Source organism: Urocitellus parryii, chromosome 2 (assembly GCF_045843805.1).
Source record: "Urocitellus parryii isolate mUroPar1 chromosome 2, mUroPar1.hap1, whole genome shotgun sequence".
NCBI classification, from domain to species: Eukaryota; Metazoa; Chordata; class Mammalia; order Rodentia; family Sciuridae; genus Urocitellus; species Urocitellus parryii.
Window position 1 is genome coordinate 45741673 of NC_135532.1, and position 24826 is coordinate 45766498.

General features: G+C 37.1%; 1 pseudogene; it reads left to right on the forward strand.

The window, feature by feature from the left end:
- Positions 1-494: 494 nt before the first annotated feature.
- Positions 495-24826, forward strand: part of LOC144253357 (purine nucleoside phosphorylase LACC1-like) — a 57728-nt pseudogene continuing 33396 nt past the window's right edge.

Here is a 24826-nt window from a genome sequence, read left to right on the forward strand (position 1 = left end):
TTTAGCAAGATTCTAAGAATTGGTGCCTTCTTCCAATTAGAGGAATCTACTTTTAAAAGGGCAAAAAAGGGGTAGGGGCATAAGCGACCCTTGTGTAGTCAATAAAAGTGAGGGAGCTGTCATGAGGACTGGCTTGTTCTCAAGAAAGGCAGAATCACCAAAAGGCAAACAAAAACTACACTAACCAACCGCCCCCTAGAGTCCCATTCCTTGAACCTGGAGGGGACAAGTCTCTAAGATACGTGACAGGATCAGGCTGGGCTCCTTAAACCAAGTGTCCCCGCCCCACTGCTGGCTCAGCGGGTCGTCGGGAAGCGCCAGCTGCGGGGACCTCCAGTCAGCTCAGGGGACTCGCCCGCAGCCCCGACTCCTGCCCTCCACGCGCTAGGGGCCCCACGGCCGCCATTCCCGCCGCCCGGCCCTCACAGGACCCGCCTTTCGCTCCTGGCGACCATCCACGGTGCCCCCGCTCCCGCCGCCCCCTCTCCGGGTCCGGGGTGCCCGCCTCGGGCCCGCTGACCCGCCTGGCTCCGCCAGAGGGTCCTCCGCGGCTGCGGCTCCTGACTGGGAACTGCTGAGCGGCGGCGGGCGCTCGGCGCGGACCGGTCCCAGGAACCCCCGGACCCCATCCTCTGCCATCGGGTTTCCACCCGGAGCGGACGCGGAGGTTGCTGGGGCGCCAGGGCGCGGTGAGGGGCAAAGGTGCGTGGGGCTCGCGGCTTCGGGGTTTCGGGCGGACTCGGGGCTCGGGAGGGAGGCTGCGGGTCGTGGCCCAGCTGCCTGGCTGACAGGCCGACAGCCGAGGGTGAGGCGCGAGAAGGGGAACCGCGCTGCTGCGAGTCTGTCCGCAGGTCCCAAAGCCCTAAGTGGGCGGGGAGCGGTCGGTGGAGCAGCCGGGCGGGTGCGGAGCTGCCGCCCGCGCTCTGGAGCCGAGCGCCACACAGTGGACAGGGACTCCGCGGTGACAGACGTGCCGCGTGGGAATCCGTGGTGTCCAGCAAAGGCGGGTGGCCTCCCTCTCACAGCTGTTGAAATGAAATTCGGCGGGAGCGGAGAGGACGAGGGGCGGCGGGAGAACAGGGTCGGTCAAAGGGGTCACCCAAAGCGTCACCGGGAGGGACCGTTAACCCCGCGAGAAGGTGAGGAGTTGGGCGCCAACCAGAATAACCAGGTAGGTAGGAAGCGCCTGGGATCCAAGTGGCGGCCGCTTCCGTGGTCCTTGCCCAGAAGGCACACACTGAGGGGAAGTCCCTTAGTCCCTCAGCTTCCATCCCACAAAACTTCGATTTTCAGGTTAAACTCTTAAACTTAAGGCCTCTCTAGGTTTCATATGAGGGGATGTGACCCAATTTAACAATTATGCAGAACCAATGGTAGAGCGCGTAGATTGACACCCTGTAATTACAAAACAGGACTTTCTAAGGCAACAAGTAATTTTCTACTGAAAAAGAATTATTGTCTGGGAAGATGTACCCACATGTTCACAAAAATAATAAAAGATCACTTTGGCATGTTTCTCCTGTGATTAATAGTGGTCTTTCTTTTCTGGAAGGGGTATAGGTACTATTTGGTTACTTTAAAAAATGTGTATGTGTGTGTGTGTGTGTGTGTGTGTGTGTGTGTGTGTTTAGTTGTAGATGGACACAATGACTGTATTGTTTTATTTTTATGTGGTGTTGTAGATGGAACGCCTCACACTTGCTAGGCAAGCACTCTTCCAGTGAGCCACAGCCCCAACCCTATTTTGATTATTTTTTGAGATCAAGACAATTAATTATTTTTTTTAATTTGCCACACATTTCTGTTGTAAGTGTAAGAAAATTGATATCATTTTGTATTCTTACTTGAGCCAATTTTTCTTTTTTCAGGTAATTTCTTAGGCACAGAAGTCTTCTTTGAAAAACTTTGTATATTATTGAAGGATGGCAGAAGCAGTTTTGATTGATCTTTTGTTTTGAAATTGACCTGTCAGGAAAACTGCCATGAGACATTATTGAAGACATTGAATGCCATCCAATACCACCTTGCTGCCAAGGCCAAGTTCCTTTGCATAATGGGTTGCAAGTAACATGAGGTATGAAAGGGTTGGTAAACATGATAATTGTGAACTGGAAAAAAGCAATGGATTACTAGCTCTCTTGAGAGAATTTGAGACTGTTAGTAATCCCAGCATGGCTGCCTCTTTGTATACCATTAAACAAAAAATAGATGAAAAAAATCTGAGCAGCATTGAGGTAATTGTACCTGCACACAGGAAAACCTTAATGAAGGCTTTTATTGATCGTCTCTTCATTGGGGTTTACAATTTTGAGGTTGAAGATTTATAGGTGACTTTGAGAGATTGCCTTTTGAAACAGTCCACTGAAATAAACACAATCACAGCTCATGAACTAGAAGAAATCCAGAGTGAAATAGAAACATATTTGAGAAGTCTGCCAGCCAGCACCGAAAGGAGAATTAACTATTATCACTTGTCCTTTGATCCCAGGTATATTTAACATTCTCTGTTGTTTTTCTGTATATGTGAAAATCCAGTCTGTCTTCAGAGGTTGCTCACCTCTTTCCATCCTTTCTTATGTTCACTTATTGTTCATTAGCATCATTTGCAATATATGTTATGCATGGCCTTGTGGGTCAGGGGTGTCAAGAGAAGACTCCTTCAATGCCATATTAAATATACAAATTTGTTCTAGACCAATTTAGCTTTAAGCAAATTTCCCAGCCCTTCTTTATGATGCAATTTATAACACTAGAAATCTCTTATTTAGAAGTTCTAAAACATCAACTCATTAATACTTTCCCAGAAGAGTGAAATTTAAAATAGTCAATCTTCCTTCTTCGGTAAACAGTATTTAATGTGAGCTATATGCTGTTGGTACCAAAAAGACAGGTGAGACAGAAGATACCCTTTGAAGAGCAGTAATCCCATATGGAAGGTAAACAGCAGTAGGTAATAAGAACATATGGAGGTACAAAGTGCTGTCAAAATTAGAAGCCAGATAAATAAGAGCTGGTTGAAGGGATCAGGGAGGTCTGCTGGAGAGACTGACTGGCTTTTGTAATGCTTTGTAGTCTTTTTTTTTTTTTTTTTTTGCTTTGTAGTCTTTTGGAGAGCATCTTTTTAATCTTCATTACTTGTCTTCAACAGATATTTTCATACATGGATTTACTACAAGAACAGATGGGATATCTTATATACCAACTCTTAGTTCTTTCAATCTCTTCAGTAGTTCCAAACGAAGAGATCCCAAGGTAGTTGTTCAAGAAAATCTACATAGGTTGGCAAATACTGCAGAATTTAATGTGGAAAAATTTTATCAAATAAAGGTAAAATTTTGTTTCATATTTTGAGCCATATTTTTAGACCACACCATTAACTATATGGAATTTAATTAAGTTATTTCTCTTTTGCTTCTGGTGTTTTATCTAAAAATTTAGTAGTTTTTTTCTGAGATTTATATATCATAGCCTAAAAATAAATTTTATGAGATATATAAATCTCATAAATATATATTTACATAAATCTCATATTTATATAAATCTCATTTTATATATATATATATATATATATATATATACACACACACACACACACACATTCACACACACACACACACACAGATTTTTTTTTCATCTGGAGCTCTTCAATTCTAAAAGTATGGTTAATACTTCGTATAGTAACACTGTCGTTTTTGAGGTAGAAGAAAGATTCCTGAATTATAAGAAAGAAAAGCCATTATTTTCCAAATACTACCATCATAATTAAGGAATAATATCTTATTCCTTATAAAATTCTAGCTTTATTTGAGTCTAGGAAAAATAAATGCAATATTAATTTGATAATTACTTTTAATTTCTTTTGAAAATGTTAAATTCTTATTTTTGGAAGACTAGTACCCATTTCAAGTATGAGGTATTCATCATGAGCTTTATTGAACTCTTAAGTGTTAAAACCTAGTTTCCTTTAAGTAAAACAGGCAGAGATATTGCATGTAGTATTTTGTATTGAAATTATAGACCTATTGAATTCTAGTAATTTATGCTGGTTACATAATTTTGCGCTGAAATAAGTACTTTCAGAAAAGCTTATGTTATAAGAAACCCCATTTTCAAAATCTTTTTATCATGTATCTTTGATATTAGACTGATCATGCCAATGAAGTGTGGATTATGGGAAGGGAGGAGCCTAAATTTTTGATGGAATAACCTCGAACCAGAGAGGAGTCACAATAGCAGCTCTTGGTGCTGACTACATACCTATAGTTTTCGCAGATCCTGTCACAAAAGCATGTGGGGTTTCTCACTCTGGTAAATATATTTAATTAAGCATTGAGGATTCTCATAAATTTTTAGTAGAGGAAAAAATGAATTTTTCTAGTGGGCGTGACAGTACTATACTCTTATTATAGGAGCAAATAAAGGGAATATATAAGTCAAATGATATGAATTAGAGTAGAATTCCCAAAGGAGATGGTCCCTAGGTAGATTCCTGAGGAGTCTTTAGGTTTTGGCTCAGTGTCAGTGTTTGTAAGCAAGGATATTATTATTTTTTAATGCTTAACATTTATGAATTATAGAAGGAATTCACAACAGAAACCATTTTCACCTATCAACAGGCATAATGTGTAGCACAAACTAAGCATTATTATATTGACTGTGTTAAGTGTTTAACATCTGTCAGCCTTCCAACAATGGAAAGTAGTCAAATCTATCATTATCCCCATTTTACAGATGAGGAAACTGAAAAACAGCAATTTAAGTAACTTAACCCAAGATCATGTGGCTAGTATTTGGTAGAGCCAGACTAAGCTCAGAAGTGGGGTTGTGCCTATGCTGCTAACCACTGTGCTTTACTGCCTCTGGGTGCTGCTGTATGCATGAAACTCCTTCTCACATGTAGTGGGCAGGTAAATTGGTATAACTGGTATATTTGATAATGGAGAAGTATGGGCAGTGGCTTGTAGAAAAATCTTAGAATATCTTTGCATGGAATAAAGTTTTCTAAAAGCTGAGAAGATGAGAAAATTTTAGAGGGATACTTTATCTCTGAGCTACATCCCTAGTCCTTTGTTTGTTTGTTTTGTTTTTTTGGTACCAGGGATTGAACTCAGAAGCACTCGACCACTGAGCCACATCCCCAGTCCTATTTTGTATTTTATGTAGAGACAGGGTCTCACTGACTTGGTAAGCAAGGATATTATTAACATTAAGGGGTAAGATAATTCTACTGTGCCCTTGAAAGTTTCTTTGGCCCTTGAAATTCTTAATGCCAGTAGCACCCCCAGTCATTGCAATAATCAAACAGCAACCCTCCATTGTCTAAGTACTGCCTAGGGACATAGTGCTACCTCTGCTTGGGGACCCTTGATATTCAGGCACCAGGGAGTAGGAATGTCAGGCATGGTATACAAAGAAATTCACACAGATGCAGCAGCCCATGTAAAAGTAGGGAGTTAAAAAAAGGAAGACATGTTTGCAAAACTGCATTTAGTTTAAACAACTACATGTGTTTAACAATAACTGTTGCCGAAGAGCACAGATGTACTTTTAGATGCTATACTAAGGTTACAGAATTTTTTTTGGTGAAGGTATTTGAAAATAATATTTAAATTATCCTGTGATTATGATTCTATGTGAAATGAGAACTGATGTTTTGAATTCCTTCTTACTTGTAAATCTGTGACTACTTTGATATTTAGACTATAAAGAAAAAAGTGACATATTTTTCTTCTGACCTAGCTAAATTAATGGAATTGGTTGAGTATTCAGGGTTATCATATGACAATGTCAAAAGTTTTTAAGTTTTGGATCTCAGTTCTTGGTTTTAAAAAGGAAATACTATTTACTAATAATGTTTTGAAATGTTTATTTTTAAGATCTCTAAGATGAAGCAGTCTATATGATGAATTTAATAAAAATTCCTCAGCCAGATGTATATATTTGCATATGCATGTCCTTCAGGAAAGAAACAAATAGGGAATGAATACATTATAGGTATGTGAATAATTAAGGATGGCCTCCAAGGCAGAGAGATGCTCTATCAGGTCCATATAAAAGTCTTGACAATATCTCTTTTTAGCTCAGAATACTTTTTTCTATTTGCTTTCTTTTGAAATCACTGCCTTTAATTTCGGAGGTAGCTCAAAATCATCATGTTAAAAATGCAATATGTTTTTTCTGCAGCCTTCTTTACCACATTGGTTTTCTATTTTGGCTATTGATATCCCATCCACTTACTTACCTAGAATCTGATATTTCATTCTGTTCTTCCCATAACCACATATCCCATGGGTTCCCAGCAGAAGTTTAATTTATCATCTAAATATTTGTTGCTTTCATCATCTTCTTCCTTTATCTGGAAAGATTGGTCTCTTCTCCTGAGTGCTTAGTTTTAGAAGCATATACATATGGAGTGCTGAAGGAAGGAGTAAGGGGGCTCCTTACTCTCCAGCTTAATCAGCTGAATCTAAATCCCAATATAGGGAATAAAGGAAAAAAGCAACATTGTTTGGTTTTTGTCTTCAGGAAGTAGATCAAAGCAGGATTGAAGTAAATGGTTTAATCTTAGGATTCCACAGGATCCAACAAAGAGGAAGGGAAGTTTATAAAAGGGAAAGTTAATGGAAGTAGACTTGTTTTATGTGTAAAATATGAGGTAGAAATGAAAACTACAAAATACTGCTGAAAGAAATGAAAGATGAAAAAACAAATGGTGAGAAATCTCATGTTCATGGATTGGAGGACTTAATATTGATGTCATTACCTAAAGTGGTCTACAGATTTAACGCAATCCATAGAAAATCCCAAAGGCCCTTTTTTCTAAATAAATCCATCCCAAAATTTCATTGGAATCTCAAAGGGATTCTGATAGTTACAACAATCTCAGGGGGAAAAAAAAAAAGGAACAATGTTGAATGACTCACACCTCCGAAAACAGTATGGCAATTCCTCAAAATTTCAAAATACAATTGCCATATGATTTATCAACTATATTTCTGAATATACATTTAAAAGAATTGAAAGCACAATCTAAAAGACATATCCCGCCCCATGTTTATAGCAGCATTATTCATAATACCTAAGAGTTGGAAGCAAACGAAACACCCAATAACAGGTGAATAAATGAGCAAATTGTGGTATACCACAATGGAATATTATCTAGCCTTAAAAGGTAGGAAATTCTGACATAATACATCATGGTGAGCCTTGAGATCGTTATGCTAAATAAAATAAGCCTCTTCCCAAAAGATAAAAACTGTGTGATTTCAGTTATAGGAGTATCTAGAGTGATAAAATTTGTAGAAACAAAGAATTGTGATGCCACGGACTGAGGGAAGGGAGAAATTAGTTATTTAATGGATATAGAGATTCAGATTTGCAGAATGAAAAAGTTCTGCAGGAGATTGGTTATGCAATAGTGTAAATATGCTTAATACTACTGAATTGTACATTTATAATGGTACATTTTATATGTTTCTTACCACAATTAATATTTTGTAAAGAGAGAAGAGTAAGATGGTATAAATGAAGCATATAGAACAGTTTTTAAAGGAAGAGGATAGTGACTCCCATTAAATAGCTATTCTGTGTCATGTATTTTGTAAAAGTACATCTCACATTGGAAGAAGTATTATGTGTAATAATTATGTGAATCAGAAACTGAATCTATTCATTTTTAACTTAGACACAAATTGAGTTGAAATTTTATGTTTTAATCTTCCTTATCTCTTTTTCTTTCTATTTTCCAGGCCTGAGAGGTACTATATTAGGTTTGCAATGGCTACAGTGAATGCTATGATAGCAGAATATGGCTGTAGATTAGAAGACATTATTGCTGTATGTCCCTTCAGTAGGACCTTGCTGTTTTACTCTTCCCAGGGAATCAGCAAACACATTTCATAATCTTCATCCTGAATGCCTATGACTTTTTAACTCACCCAGTCCTCATATTGACATCCCTGAAGTCACCAGGTATGTTTGATTTTCACTGTGGAACTGCAAGTTTGATTATTGTTTATTGCTTCTGAAATGAAAATTATTTTAGAGACCAGTTGCTAACTCCAAGAAGACAGGTGGCAGATATTCACTGCAATATACACTACACAAAAACTCATTTTAAATATAAAATCTATTCTCAACATGTACAAATGACATAAAATTTCTTGTCTGGTATCTCTCATTAATTTGAAAGTGAAGGAAGAAACAGTTGGCCTTGAAAAAGTTTCAATTTCTACTTAAACTTAACTAGCATTTACTTGACATTATAGTCATTGCTCGGGTAAACTCTCTAGAATATAAAAACATTTAGAAAGCTAATATTTTAAAATTGTTCATATTTTCTAATTAATTGGAAGGATATATGTCTTCAAAAAATATTAGGTAACATAAATACACAGCTACTTTTCTTTTTTGTGGTCTCATGCATCTTGAATTTAAAAAATTTTGCTTTTAATATCTATTAGAAAATATTTGTTATTTCTACAAAGGAAAATTGATAGCTGATTTGAATTGTGTTCCTATTCCAATCAGTAAAACCTTACTCATTTAATACCTAAGTATAAAGAATTGGAATTGATTCTTGATTTGACTTGTCAAATAATATCACTAATTTTCATTTGTATTTCAAGTTTTAGAGGGAAGCAAGTTTTTAGTGAAAATATGGCTAATTAAGAGGAAAGAAGACCAGACGGTTAGATGACTAAAAAGCATACTCTGTCTAAACCAAATGAATCTTAGTTAAAAATACTCTTGTATTTGAAAAATTTCTTCTTAAGTAAGCCCTTGATTTTGATTATAAAATTCTGTAACTAGATTATGTCTACAGGACAGTATGGAAGTTCATACAGTTCATTTATAAACTTAGGTGATAAAAAATCTATCATTTCTTAGTTATTCCTTGTTGTGTTCATAAGTAACAATTTGCATTATTCCTACCAGATTTTTTATAGAACTCTTTTACATCGTTGTACATACTGTTTTCATATTTCTATATTTTCTATTTTTAAAAACATATCCACTCTTGACTATGTTGCTTGTTGGCCATATTATATGGCCCCTTAATTACAACATCCTCCAAACTTAACTCTATCTCACTGAAACCTGCTTCTCTCTTGTGCTCTATGTTATCTTAGAGAATTCAACCATTATTCATTTTGTTGTCCAGCCAGAAGACCTGGAGTTCCTCTGAATGTCTCCCTTTCCTTTCCCCTTCCTTTCTCACACTACTGACTCGGTATGTCTACCATCTGTTCCTATGCTTCTGTTTCAACCACCAGACATTCAGGTCATCATCGCTCACCTGTGTCACTAGATAAGCCTTTTTTTTTTCTAATTGCATCTAACCCTGCCATTATTGATTATTTTGAAATCCAGATATCACCCCAGGATATTTTTCTAAATTACTTCATGGTTTTCCCACCACCTCCAAAATGAACATGCTGACTAAAATGTGCAAATGTAGTCATGAGCTCACCCTTGCTTACTTCTTTACTTTGCACTCCCTTTTCTACACCATCTACTCTAGTCACTCTATACTTTTCCAATTCCTACAATATGGGCCAGTAAGCTAGGTCAGACCATAGAAGTTGGTTTGCATTCAAGACCATCTAGAAATCAAGACTTTGTTCAAGATTCCTTTCAATTAGTCTTTCTACTAAATTAGCATCTTAATACCAATGACATGTATATACAATGTAAACATGTAAGGGAATGAACACAACGTGTTTCCCTAGTTTCTTGCAGAGGTACAGCCAACATTCAGTTGTCAATATAGTATATGCATGGGCTGGGGCTGGGACTCAGTGGCAGAGTGCTTGCCTAGCATGTGTGAGGCACTGGGTTTGATCCTGAGTACTCCATACAAATAAACAAATAACAGCATTCTGCCCATCTACAACTTACAAAAAAATTTTTAAATATATAGTATATCACATATCCTGCAAATGACATGATTTCATTGTTTTTTATGGTGAATAAAACTCCATTGTATGTATGCCACATTTTCTTTATCTTTCATCCATTGATGGACATCTAGCTTGGTTCTATGGTTTGGCTATTGTGAATTGTATTGGTATAAACATGGGTATCCATGTATTGCTATAGTATGCTGACTTTAATTCTTCAGGATAAATTCCAAGGAGTGTTATAGCTGGGTCATATGGTGGTTCCTTTTCTACTTTTTGTGGAACCTCATTACTGATTTCCAAGATGGTTGTACTACTTTACAATTACACCAATAGTGGAAAAGTGTTCTTTTTCTCAACATTCTCTCCAACACTTATTGTTCTTTGTATTCTTGATGATTGCCATTGTGACTGGTGTCAGATGAAATCTCAGAGTCATTTTAGTTTGTATGGCCCTAATAACTAATGATGTTGAACATTTATTTATTTATTTATTGGCCATTTGTATGTCTTCTTCAAAGATGTGTCTGTTTAATTCATTTGTCCATTTATTAATTGGGTTTTTTCTTTTTGGTGTTAAGTTTTTATATATACATATTCTAGGTATTAATCCTGTATCAGAAGAGTGCTAGCAAAGATTTTCTCCCATTCTGTACATTCTCTCTTCACATTCCTAATTGTTTCCTTTTCTGTACAGAAGCTTTTTTCATTTGATGCTGTCCTGTTTATTAGCACTTGGCATTATTTCCTGAGCTTTAGAGGTCTGACTGAGAAAGTCATTCCCTGTGCGTGCATGTTGGATATTGACCCTGTGTTTTCTTCTAGGAGTTGCATAGCTTCTGGTCTGATTCCTCGGTCTTTGATTCATTTTGAGTTGATTTTTGTTCAGGTGAGAGATAAGGATCTAGTCTTATTCTTCCTCATATGGATATCCACTTTTCACAGCACCATTTGTTTAAAAAGCTATCTTTTCTCCAATGTAGGTTTTTGGCACCTTTGTCAAGGATCAGATGGCTGTAGATGTGTGTGTTTTTCTCTGTGTCTTCTGTTATTACCATTAGTGTGTGTCTGTTTTTATGCCAGTACCATGCAGTTTTTTGTTACTATACCTCTCTAGTGTAATTTGAACTAAGGTATTGTGATGCCTCCCTCTGTCCTGTGAGCTCATAGTGTCCTGGTAGATTCTCAGCATCTCACAGAAATGGGGGAAACATACAATGGCAAAAACCAAAGCTAACAATGTACAGCATCAATATAAATGCCTCTTGCCTATTATGAGATCTACAACAATAATTAACACAAAAACAGGAAAGATGAGTCAGTAATTGCCAACAGAAAAAACAATAAATAGCCATGAACTACATCTGGTATCACAGTAAGCAATAGGTGTCAAGTATACCATCCACAGTACTAATAATTGCAACAACATGAATGGTGGGGGCAATAATTATATAAACCAAATAGTTCTAAGAGATTGTGAAACTACAGTTTATTAAAAGAAAAAAATGTGACAGGAAAGTAAAAGAAAGTTTAGGTTGTTTGGAATGAAGAGAATGCAGAAGAGATGCAGCATGTAATGGGTAAAAAGAAGGAGGAGAGAAAATGAACAAGAGAATTTGGCTGTTAAATGGGAGGAGAGAGAAAAACAAGAGAATCAAACAAAACAAAATATACAAAAAACTATCAAAAGACAACACAATAAACAATAACTATTTTTAAAAAGGAGAGAGAAATATGTCCATAAACTGATCAGCACAGCAAGAAAAAACACACACACACACACACACACACACACACACAATGAAAAATGAAAGAATTGTTTTTACTGAGGTAATCAAAACTGTCAACATGGACGAATAGTTACTGCCTCTACCTAACTGTTCTATTTTTTTCTTGCACTATGTTGAAAGAGGGAGAGAGAGAGAGAGAGCACACACCCCAAGGGGTTGTTAAAACCCTTCCTCTTTTTGTGTTGCCTACTGAGCTGCCAATAGGAGTGGCCTAAGCCTGAAGTTGGTTGAAGTAGCTCTCAGCTTCTCTTCTCGCCAGTTTAAGGTAGGATGGAATGGGAAGTACTGTTGATTGGAGTTTTGTCTGCACAGAACAGATCAATGCACTCCAGGATGAGACTTCTGCAGAATTCTGGGAGGGAAGTTTTGGGGGTGGCTTTTAGGTCTAATCAGACCCTAGGGGCTTTGTTGGTCTGCTCTGGGGATTAGATCAACATACCCCAAGGGCCTAGCAGATACCAATTCCTGCAGGGAGTAAGGATCTGGGGTGCTTCCCAAGAATTCTATTGGTGGGACATAGGAGCTAATCCTCCACAGGTCTTGCACACTCTGCCACCCCAAAATACTACCTTCCCAGGCTTAGTCCCTGAGTGTATCAGCACCCATCTGTTCAGTTTCCTTGACCCTCTTCAGCTGGTCATGTGATCTGCCAGACTCAAAGGGAAGGTTAGTTGCATTCTCTTCTGTATGTATTACTTAAATCCCCCTGGATACATTCTCTTTGCCCGTGCCACTCACTTTCTGCTAGATACAGCCTATGACACATGGTAGGGGCTTGCTTGGACAATATGGCAACATTTTCTCTGGTCTCCCAGATTTCTACAGCAGTCAGCTGCAGTGTAGCCCAAGAAGGCTCTGGCCTCAGCTTTCTCTCCACTTTCCAGACACCAGTTTGCTATGCAGCCTCTGGATCAGCTAAGTTCAGGCTGCTTTACTGATCCACAGTTTTTTGTATGTGCCAAATGTGTCCACTGTATTTGTCTTTGTATTACTCCTCCTCTCTGAGGTGAACCAGCTCCATTGCCACTGCTGCCGCCTACTTGGCTCCAACATACTCCTTGTTCTTTGTTCAATGCACCCAAATTTCTGAGTCTCTAAGGACTCTGCCCAACATTGGGTTAATACCCTCTTTCACCCACTTTGCACTGAAGTAATACTCCCACTGCTTGAATCCTGAGCCATGAACCAACTGGAAATTCAATTTTCCTCTAATCTGCTATCTTGAGTCCTCACTCTCTTGAAGAACTCATAACCCCCCTTTAAGAGTCAGATAAGAAGTGGAGATTTAACACAATGGTAGAGTGCTTGCCTAGGATGTGTAAGGCCTGGGTTCATTCTCCAGTATAAAAAAAAAAAAAAAAAAAAAAGATTTAGATCAGAGATCACTTCTACCAGAGCATTTTCTTTGGCTGTTTGCCTCATTATTATACATTCTGAGCATCAATTTTTAGAGTTCCTAATGAATTGATTTGTAAATATTGTTCTGTTTGCCTGTCTACTACTAAATATAACCTTCATAGAGTAAGGACCATGTCTTAATTATTTTCATATTTTTATGATCTAGCAAAGATTTTCACATTGCAATCATCTTAGCTCTATGGAAGGAAAAAAGGCAAGAAGGGAGGAGAAAGAATCCTTTAATGATGTAATGTAAGGTCTGGTCAACCGCACGAGACCAGCATGCTAGCTTCATATTAGAGGTTCTAAGCATAGAAGTTTGCCACAGTCTGGCTGGGCATGAAACACGAGCCACTCAAGCAGGAACAAACTTTATTTCCCAACTCCCGCAAATGCCATGCACGTGGCCTTCTCCCTGGACACACCACACACCAACTGGAAATCCCTCCTCCAGCACTTCCCCAACCAACGTGAACTCCCCAGGAATCCCCAGGAGAACTCCAAAGTAGCAAAAGTTCTTCAATTTATTTAGTTCCCTTTTGTCACCTGTCTCTTCTGAGGGTGGAAAGTGGGGATTCTTTTGAGGACAGAAGGAAAATGCACAAGACCCTGACAATACTAAGAAAAGCCCATAAATTTTCCCATCCCAAGCCTTAATCTCTGTAGGTAGAGGATGCTTTAGAGATTTCAGATGATGTTTGGGGACCCACCTCTTAGCAAATTCTTTTTATGCTTGTTTGTTTGTTTGTTTATAGAGTGTGGAGCTGTTGCTCTCAGTTTTGGCCCCTCAAAAAGAGCTGGACAGTTGGAAAACATTTTCCCATTACATTTTGTTAACTTTATAGAAAATCACATCTTTTCCAACCTAGATGAAGTTTTGTAAAAAGATTTATATGAAGTGAATCTGTACCAGCTTTATCTTTTCTCCTTCTCCCCCTTTTAGTCATATTATTTTATTTATGTACATTTAAATGCATAACCTTCTACATAGTACCTCTATTTAAAGACTATGAAGAAAATTTGGCCTTGATAATACTCAGTGGTTAGTTGCAGATCTTACTCATTTGAAGGTCTAAGTGGTCATCATTTTCTTTTCTTTTTTTTAACCAACACCTTTATTTTATTAATTTATTTTTATGTGGTGCTGAGGATGGAACCCAGGACCTCGCATGTGTTAGAGGAGGCTCTACCACTGAGCCACAATCCCAGACCCATAAGTGGACATCATTTTCTTCCTGACTTTCACTTCCTTCCAAAGCTATGGTCTTAGGAATATAATTGGAGCATTTTATTCTTCGGGTTTCACTTGTTAAAATTTTTGTTGTAATGTTCACTTTCTTTTTTCTTTTTTTTTTTATTGGTTGTTCAAAACCTTACATGGCTCTTGGCATATCATATTTCAGACATTAGTTTCAAGTGAGTTATGAACTCCCATTTTTACCCCAAATACAGATTGCAGAATCACATCAGTTACACATTCACCTTTTTACATAATGCCCGCTCACTTTCCATGTTGTAAGTTTTTAGCTTCTCATTGCTAATGCGATTCTTGTGCTTGATCTTGAAACTGTAGATTCTTCAACCTGCCAGCAAAGGAAATTAAAAAAAAAAATCACAGGATGAAGAGAAAATTCCATTATTCTCCTCTAGATGCATAAAAAGAAATGATTCTGGGTTGTAAAACTATCCTTTCAAAAGCTGTTTCTAACAAACAACCTCCCTGTAAAGGCACCCAGATTCTATAGTTGTTAGTACATTTTATGACAGTACCCTTGGTCTCATAAAAGTATCTATAATTCTCACTGGTTTTCTTCCTGGGAGATCTTCCAGATCAGTGATCATAGTAGCAGTCTTGAATCATCACTTCAGAACTCCTTCTATAAAATTCAAACAGATTAACAAGATAGCAGAGAGAAAAACAAAACAAAACAAAAAACATGGATAGCATCTTCAAGAAAAGTTGGTGACTTGAAATCCCTCCAAATCTCAGACTATGGGTGGATGTGACCAAATCACCAAAAAGAGCAGGACTTAAACAAGATGAAGATGAACAGCAGTATTGTAAGTGTTGCTGAAAGTAACAGTAAAAGGAAACTACAAAGTTTCAGGAAAATAATAAAAATGAAAAAAACATCAAAACTCATGGGATACATTTGAAGCAGTGTTTTTAGAAACATTTATTACATTAAAACCTTTATAAGGTGAAAATAGTGAATTCAATATTAAATTCAAAAGAATACAAAAATACAAAAATGAAAACTAAAATAAAGCAGAAGAAATCAAGAAAAAAAGCGCAGAAATTGACAGCTTAGCAAAATAAAACATTAAAAAAGGTGATTAAGAATGAAGAGAAAGTGTGAATCATCCTAATTGGTGAAAATACAAATTCACAAAATACAAAATGATACAGTGAAATAATGTTTGAAACAGAAAATAGTAAAAGTCTATTTGGAATAATTCTGTGCAAAATTACCTGAAAACTCCAAAATTTTTCAAAATTCTGCTACTGGCCATCCTCCTCCCATGATAATCATTCTAGATAATCATTCTAATTGACTTTACCAAGAAATTCTGTTAGCGTTTGGATGATTTAATAAACCCTATGGTATATAAATTGTTATAGAGTGTAGAAAAGAGAAAACTTCCAAATTGTTTTTATAAAGTATGTGTCAAAATGAAAGCCTGATAAATAGTACTAAAAAATTACAGGCCTGTCTGATTTATGAATATTAATGCAAAATCTTTAAAAAATATTATTAAATAGCATCTGTAATGTTAAATAGAATGCAAAATATTAAGAATATATCATAAGCACATGGCATTCATTATGGAAATGCCTCAAGTTCAATATTAGAAAAATCATTAGGATAATTCATCCACTCATCATACCATACTTGTTAAGAATAAAAATCATGTAACTGTCTTTATAGGTATCTAAAAGTCTTAACAAAATTCAACATATATGCTTGACAAAAAGAAGGAAGGAAGGGAAGGAGGAAGGGAGAGGGAGGACAGAAAGAAAGAAAAAGTGAAGGAGGTAATGAGTGAGGAAGGCTAGCTCAAGAAAAGAGTCAATAATTTCTTGACAGGATTTCATACATGTAAGGCAAGCAGACATTGCTCTTCTCAATCTGCTGGAATAAGAAGTACATAAGACACTTTGAAATAATTTTGCAGTTTATACCAAATATGGAGGAGAAGGATTAAGTTAAAGGATACCACATATTTAGAGTGTGAGTTAAAGATTGACTTTTTGCAGATGGTCAAAGTCAAGAAATTAAACAAATGACAAAGAGACTATTAGATTCAAAGATTAAGGAAGCATATCAATCACATACAATGAGTGAATCTAGTTTGCATTGTGATTGGAACAATTCTAAAGACTGATTTATTCAGAAAATTTGAGTAAAGTTAGCTATTAAATGATACCAAGGAATTATTGTCAATCTTGTTAGATGCTAGTGGCATGGCAGTTATGTAAAAAGTACCCATGTTGCTACATATTGACCTATTTAGAGATGATGTTATCTAAGTGTTGCTACTACATGCTTCAAGGTTATTAATAACAAGAAAGAAAACAGGGACAGATGATACAAATGTGACAAAATCTTGATAATTGTGGAATCTGAGTGATAGGTATCTGGGGGTCCATTGCACTATTTTCTCAATTTTTCTGTGTTTGTAGTTGTTATATTGTTTTTAAAATTAAACTTATACTCCTAGTAGTAATAGGGTAACATCTCTCTCTTAAAAATATATATATACACATCTATACATATCAATTCCTTTTTTTAAAGCAACAGGTGCACGTTGTGTATATTTTCCTATGTGTATGGTGGAGTGGGTAAAAGCATCTGACTGTTGGATACCTATTGAAACAAAGAGAGTCATATGCCATATATATTAACACAAAGAACCAATAATTTATATAGAAGAGTTTCATAATTCACAAAGTAAAGACAACAGTAGATATACTTTCCTGCTAGATCTACTGAATGGTGAAGAAAGAAGGCGCTCACTTTTTACTGTGATGAATGGAATCCCTTTTGCATAATAATTCTTTTGATAAAACACTACATGGAGTTTCCATTCTCTGCCATAGGAATAGAGAAATATATGACTTAGTGGCAGTTTATGGTAAAAACCAGGATTTTGCTTTGAGAACTAACAGAACTGCCAAGAAATCTCATCAAAGCATAGTTTGATAAAAATAAAAATAAATAAAAAATTAAGAAGTATATTTCTAAAATAAAAGTACTTTTTCTAGTCTGGTCTAAATGTATTGTACCATCACTAGGAGTATCATAGTCCATTTTGGAAAGTAACTCTTAAACAAGTTCAGAGGAAAGAAATTCTGAAGGTGAGGGCACATAGAATCAGATATGGTCAATGGAGGATTTGGGTTAGAAATGATCAGCTTGGAGAAAAGAAATCTCAGTGGCAAGAGGATAAATCCCAGCATGTATTTGAAGTAGGAAATGTTCAAGTGTTAGGAAAACCATCAAAACTAGTGGGAATCATCAGAAAGTTGATTTTGGCTTGGTAAGAATACTGGGAAAGGCAATCACTAATGAGGCTTAAGCACCCTAGCACATTTTTATTGGTTATACCAAGAATGCAAATCCCTAGTTGCTCTTTATACAGGCGATTTTTCAGCAAGCAACCTTGAGTTATATTAGGTCCTACTTCGGAAAAATGAACTAGCTTGCTTCCCTTTTGTTTTAAAAAATGGTGGATTCCCCAGACTCAGTATTCTCAACCTAGGAAACAAATAATTGTGCATAGGGTATATCTGGGCTCCTCCTTGGTGCTGCTTGCTACAGGGATTGGGCGATTAGGGAAAACAATTCAAACCTGGTGTTCATGATGCTCCATAGTGGTGAATAAAAAAACAGATCTCTCTTGTCTTCTGCCAATATCCATAAAGCCATGATAGGCTACTTGATTATCTTGTAAGTAGGGCAAAGTCAATAAATCCCAGGCCTGACAATGAATAAGCATATCAGTTGGGGGTTCTCTATCTAGAGGTGGATAGGTAAACATTTTTGTGAGAATGCTGAATATAAGCAAAAAATCAAGTCTCAGACAAGATGATTTCCTTGGATCTTCAATGTCATTTCAATCCCATATATTCTGTCCTTCTTGTTTAAATAACACAGTGAATAGGTTTGGTCTTCTCTACAGAATATCAGATGACTCTTATGGAGTTACCCCCAAAACAAAAATATTGCTCTGTCCCTCCCAGTTGGACCATCAGGAAATCTCCAGGTAAACATGGCCTCACTGCTTTTAAATGGTCCAGCTTCCATCCGTTGTCTTTATATATTCCCACTAAAAATCTTTATTTTGCATTTAGATGTAGGAATATTTAAGTGATTATGCCCCAAATGTAATTCATCTCAGACTTTATGTCAGAGCTCTCAGTACCTTCAGGATTATGACTTGAGCCTCAAGTCTATGCCTTGACAACCCTCTTTATGCCCTGTTATAAGTAACTTTGACTTGTCTTATTGGAAATTCATGGGCATAAGTTTCATTAGCATCAATGAGACTTTAGTATTTAGTGTGGTGGTAAACACACATCCCAAAATATTTCTCTTTCATTGCCAAAGCCTCTGATAATGTTTATCAGTATACTTTGAAAACATATAGTAAAATCTAACACTCGACCAGTGGGAGCTTCATGAAAGAAGGTTCGGTTCATAAGAAATTGCTAGTGAGTTTTAAGTTAAAGAGACAGACTCTCATTACCTTAACACCAGCTCCAAGATGACTTCTCCTAGCTCCCACCTCCAGCCACCTAATTCGGTGGCAAGGTTTACAGAAGAGACTAGCGAGAGAGGGAGAGCACGCCAGGGAGTGAGCTTTTATTGGGGAACAAAAAATTCAAGGGAAAATCCCATCCAATGAAGGTTAAGGGGGACAGCATCCCAAGGTCAAGGACGAGGATTGGGTGTTCACGTCAATGGCCAGGCATGCCTCTGCAAGGACAAGCCCTCAGACCTGGGAAAGGGTGGGGAAGGCTTTCAACATAGCTGTGTTTAAGCACCTCTCACCCAGCCAGGGAGGTAACTCAAATCACTTGCGAGGATGGCCTCCCTCAGTAAAACCTGGCCTGGCATTCTGAGTGGCATAATCAGTTTTGGATCACATGGTAGGCCTCCTTCACTGAACACAAGGCTTCAACCTCACATCAGGCAACCCCCTGCTGTCTTCCTTTTCCTTTGAAAATGCTTTGTGCATCATGCACATTCATCCACTGGGTGGCAGTATGTGCTCTAGAATGTTTACTGTTTCTGGTCTCACTCTAACAGAATTTCAGACATCAAACTTTTTGACTAGGAAAATAGCCATCTTATCAAATCTTAAGAAAACGTATTGTCTTGAATGTAAGCTCCTACCCAGAAGAGACTACAGGAATTTTAATAGTGTTAATACTTCTTGCCATTTACTCTCAACACATTCTCCCTTCTGTTATCAAATTCACACACCACACAGGTACAAAATAGATTTCCCCACATGCTCTTCAGTTTCATCACCATTGTATAGATTTTCACATCTGAAATAGACACATTGCCTTTCCAAATCCCTCAAGCCCACTTGCCATCTTCAGTGTTCTCGGTACCCTACCTCTTATTTCTGTGGCTCTTGCCTGCCAGAGGGCTTCCCCCCACTTTCTGTTTAGTTTCTTAAATATCATACCACCTCCACAGTGAAATCAAGAGATAGACCAGTGAGTTCCCATATAATATCATATGTATCTCCTATGACTCTGCACTGTGTCCTAGATAAACAGCAGATTCTGGTTTCATTACCTATAGTCTTGGAAATCATATGGTTCCCTTTTACTGAAACCAATTTTTTTTTCATGATGAACAATGAGGCCAATTGACTTGGATTATGTGAGACTTATCTTCAATGAAGGGAGGCAAAAATGTCCAAGAGATTAAAGTACATGTCAAGTATGATTACAACCAAGAAAAACCCACAAAAATACGGACATATTTTAAAATATGATAAAAAATTTCTAATAATAGTTGTTCTAGATGGAGTTGTGAAAGCTTTTATCTCCCCTTTCTGCTATCTTGTGGTTTTCCCTATATTATCCTTAATGAAAAATATATACAACTATACTTAAATCATCTTTAATTTTTCTCTTACCTAGATTAAAAACTTCTGTTTCCTTTGTATGTTCTGCTAATTTTCCCATAGTTCCTTAGCAGTATTTTGACATTTCCTTGAATATCCACATAGCACTGGTTATTGCTGAGTGTAATAGCTTTGACTTATTTTTTTACAAAAAAATAAATTTCTTATTTTGACTAGCTTTTGTTTTACAGAGAATTGCAAAAACAGTACAATTTCCATAAACCCCATGCCCAGTTTCCCCTATTACTAGCCTCTAAAATTATTTGTCTCCTTTGTCACAGTTAATGAATCCATAATGATACCTTATTGTTAACTAAAGTCCTTTCTTTATCAGACTTCCTTTGTTTCCACCTGATGGCCATCTCTCCTACCTAATGTCCAGTCCTTTTTCTTTTCCAGGATGCTGTCCAGGAAGGCACATTGAATTCAGTCATCATGTCTCCTTAGGCTTTCTTGGCTGGGGCAGTTTCTCAGACCTAGTCAAGATCTTGGATAAGAATAATTCAGAAATTATTAACTATGATGAGATTATATCACATTATTAACTGCTCCTATTCCTGCCATTCATCATAATTCTTCCTATCCCTATCCTAAGTGACTTAGGAAACTGAGAGTTCAGTGAATCTCTTTTTTATTTTTTGAGAAATATATCTGGTACAAAAAAAAAAAAAAAGATCTTGGCAGCTTTGAGGAGTACTGGCCAGGTATTTAGTTGACTGTCCCTCATTTAGGATTTTTCTAATATTTTCCTCATAATTAGCCTGGAATTTTAGACTTTGGAGAGAAGATCACAAAAGTAAAGTGTCATTCTCATAATCTTTTATCAAGACTATGTCCTGCCCACAGAACACAGTGTTGTTGGTCACCTGCCTGAAGTAGTGTTTCCCAGGTTCCTCCACTGGAAGTGGCTGACCTCCACTTTTGTTATTTGTTTACAAATAACAAAAAAAGCTGGTAATCCTTTTATGATTTGTTTTATTGTTTCTCAACAAGCTACTAATGTCACTGATAAAGCAAGATTGTAACTTAATGAGCCACACTTTGATGGTTGATCATAAATTCTCAAATTAACATAGTCCTAATGAAGAACATTTTATTATCTGTGTCTATGTCTGTATCTACATAGGATTTCACATATGTGAATTATGAATCAGTAACTCCAAATTGGAAGGAAATATAAAAATGAATTCTGCCTAAATCCTACTTTGTACAGATGAAGAGATGTGTGACTGGTAGATTGTTCTTTTTTTGTACTTAAGAGGCTAGCTCTAATATGACATTTTGTATAACCCTGAGGATCGCCTTCCATTTCCATGCAATTTCCCTTCTCACTCCCTTTCCCTCCCACCTCTCATCCCTGTTTACTGTTACAAAATGTCATATAAGAGGTAAGGAGGGGTAAGTCAAGAGAATACAAATGGAAGACATGATTTACAGTAGAAGGGGTAGAGAGAGAAAAGGGGAGGGGAGGGGAGGGGAGGGGAGGGGGGATAGTAGACAATAGGACAGACAGCAGAATACATCAGACACTAGAAAGGCAATATGTCAATCAATAGAAGGGTAACTGATGTGATACAGCAATTTGTATACGGGGTAAAAGCGGGAGTTCATAATCCACTTGAATCAAACCATGTAATATGATGTATTAAGAACTATGTAATGTTATGAACGACCAATAAAAAAAAAAAACTAAAAAAAAAAAAAGAGGCTAGCTCTAAATTTAAACACAATCCATAAATAGCCTCCTTTCTGATATAATTTGCTATGATACCATGCTCTGCTGAGCACATTACATGTTATGTAGTGCTCTTACATCTATTGGCTGTGTCTTATCTGCTAAAAGTCTACAGATACTTTGAAGGAAGAGATTATGTTTTATTTGTCTTTTCATTCCCAATTGTACCTGCTCCAGTTCTTTCCTAGTAGCTGCTGTGAAGTTGAACATGAGTCATGCAGGTAGCCCTGATTCTGCACTGAAATCAAGGAAATAGGCATCAGGGTGATAGGTCTCTTTCAGGTGTGGCAGATTGTCTTCTGTTCCAGGACACCTGAAGTTTCAGGTGGATAACCTGTTCAGTGTTTGGAGCTCTACTCTCTCATTCTTTGCTTGATAGTTACAAAGCTACATCTCTCTGCTGAAGCCCACCTTTCCCATTGTTTTCCCAGTCCCAGCCTCAACTGCCTTGAACTAGACCAGACTTGCTAACCCCTGGTTTGGATCCAAGTTAGAGTAGCTGCCTTTTCTCCAACCTCTCAACACTGTGCTCCTCAGCTCAGCCCTTCCTCCTGCTGGCAAGCCCTGTGGTAAACACCTTAGGCAACCAGGGGTAATTACACTGAGAGCTGAAGCTCTTCCTTGTCCAACACTTTTATATAAAATAAGTGGACAGGGGGAGCTGTTAAATTATTTTCAAAAATAAATTTGGACACTAATTATTCATTTGACAAATATTTATTAAATACCTAACATCTCCCATACCAGATGCTGTTGTGGATGCTGGGGATATAGCTGAGAACAAAACCAAATCCCTTCCTCTATGAGGTTTATTTACATTCTTGTCAGGAAGAGACTAAGAAATGAATACATGAATAGATATATAATCTTCAGTCACTGCTAAAATTTAGTGATTAGTGTGATGAAACATTAAGCAGCAAGGAAAGGGGGTAGAAAGTAACAGGAGGAGTTGCTAATTTAGACAGGATGGCCAGGGAAGGCCTGGACAGAGAGACATTTTGGAATCATCTACAGAAGAGTGCAGTTGTTCTGGAAGACAAATTGAGAAAGCAGTATAAAAAGGAGAATAATTGACAGAGAGTTGACCTTTGGATTGGCAGCATGGAAATTAATGGTTATCAAGGCAACAGCAGTTGTATTGACTTGGAAGAGACCTGATTGGAATCACCTCAGACTGAGTGGGAGAGGAGGAAATGGAGAGATGCAAGTGCACTGTGCCTTTGAGGCACATTGCTTCAAAGGAAGTAGTACCAACAGAGAGCTGTGGGACCAAGAGAATTTTTTATTTTTTCCAAGCTTGAAGAAACCACAGCATTTTTATGTGTAAACAAAGATTCAGTTAAGAAGGAAAACTGGTGATGCAAAAAAGAGAGAGGTTGCAGTATGGAGAAGAGGCAGTGGGATTCAGTGTGCATGTGAACCACATTTTTTAAATATTTATTTTTTAGTTATAGTTGGACATAATACCTTTATTTTATTTGTTCATTTTTATGTGGCGCTGAGGATCAAATCCAAGACCTCATGTGTGCTAGGCAAGCGTTCTACTGCTGAGCCACATTCCCAGCTTATGTGAACCACATTTCCTCCTATAAAAATGCAGAAGCCGTGGCTCAGTGGCAGAGTGCTTGCCAAGCATGTGTGAGGCACTGGATTGGATTCTCAGCACTGCACATAAATAAACAATTTAAATAATGATCCATTGACAACTAAAAAAGTTCAGTGCTTTGACATTTCAAAAGAAGGCAGATTATCAATGGTAAAGTCAGTGGTAAACTAACCATTTTGTCAAGTGCACATTTTGTTTCTTGTCTGTTGTGCTTTTTCATCAGTATAATTTGAAATTACACTGATAATAAGATTATTATGAAGAATTTTTAATGGCCTTCCAGTGAAGTCATTGGTGTCTTAGAATAACTTGAAACTCTTACTCACCAGTATATGATAAGTAATCTATCACATTATTATAATCAGACCTATATAGTTAAAAAAAATAATAGCTTCCTTTCTGTTTCTGTGGAACCTCTGCTAAATGGGGCTATAATTCTCTAAAATAAAACCTCAGAGAAAACCCAATTGGGAAAAGTATGATCCTAATGGACAGAAGACTCAACCTTTCCTGTTTGGGTTTTTCTCTTTATAGTACCTCAGTTCTGTGTTTCCAGGAATAAATAGAGGTAGAAACTGACTGAAAGTTCAATCTACTCTTTACTTGTTCCACAGGATGAAAACTTTAGATAAGTAAAAAACAAGATTTTCAGGATATCAGAGCCATGGTCATCAATAGCTTCTATACTCTCAGTAAATGTAAAACTTAGGGCAGTTGAAAAGCATTCCTATGGATGTAAAACTAGAGGTTTTTAAATTTAGGAAAAAATACTAAAGCTCATCTATTATCTTGCACCTTATTTTACAGATGAACAAACTCAGTGACAAAGTGGTTAAATAATAGACATAGAAGTGTTGTCAGCTGTGTTGGGTGAGTTTTTAAGTTAATTAAGAGAAAAATAAAATAGTAATGAAGTAACTATGATATTCCTTCATTTATTGAGTGATTCCATATACTGGGTACTATGCTGACCACTTTAAATTCATAATCTCATTTAACATTTACAGCATCTATATGTGGTGGAAAGGTGGTTGTATTAACCAGTTGTCACAGAACCAAATTCATCACTTGCCTCCATTTCATTCTCTGTAAGTGACCAATAATTTATAATGCTGAATGCTTGAGGCTCTACATTCCTTTAAAAATATATTTCTATTTCTTTACTATGTAATCCTCAGGCACAGTCTACATTGATGTCAGTACTATCTGTGAAATTTTTAGAAGTACCAATTCTCAAACCTTCCTA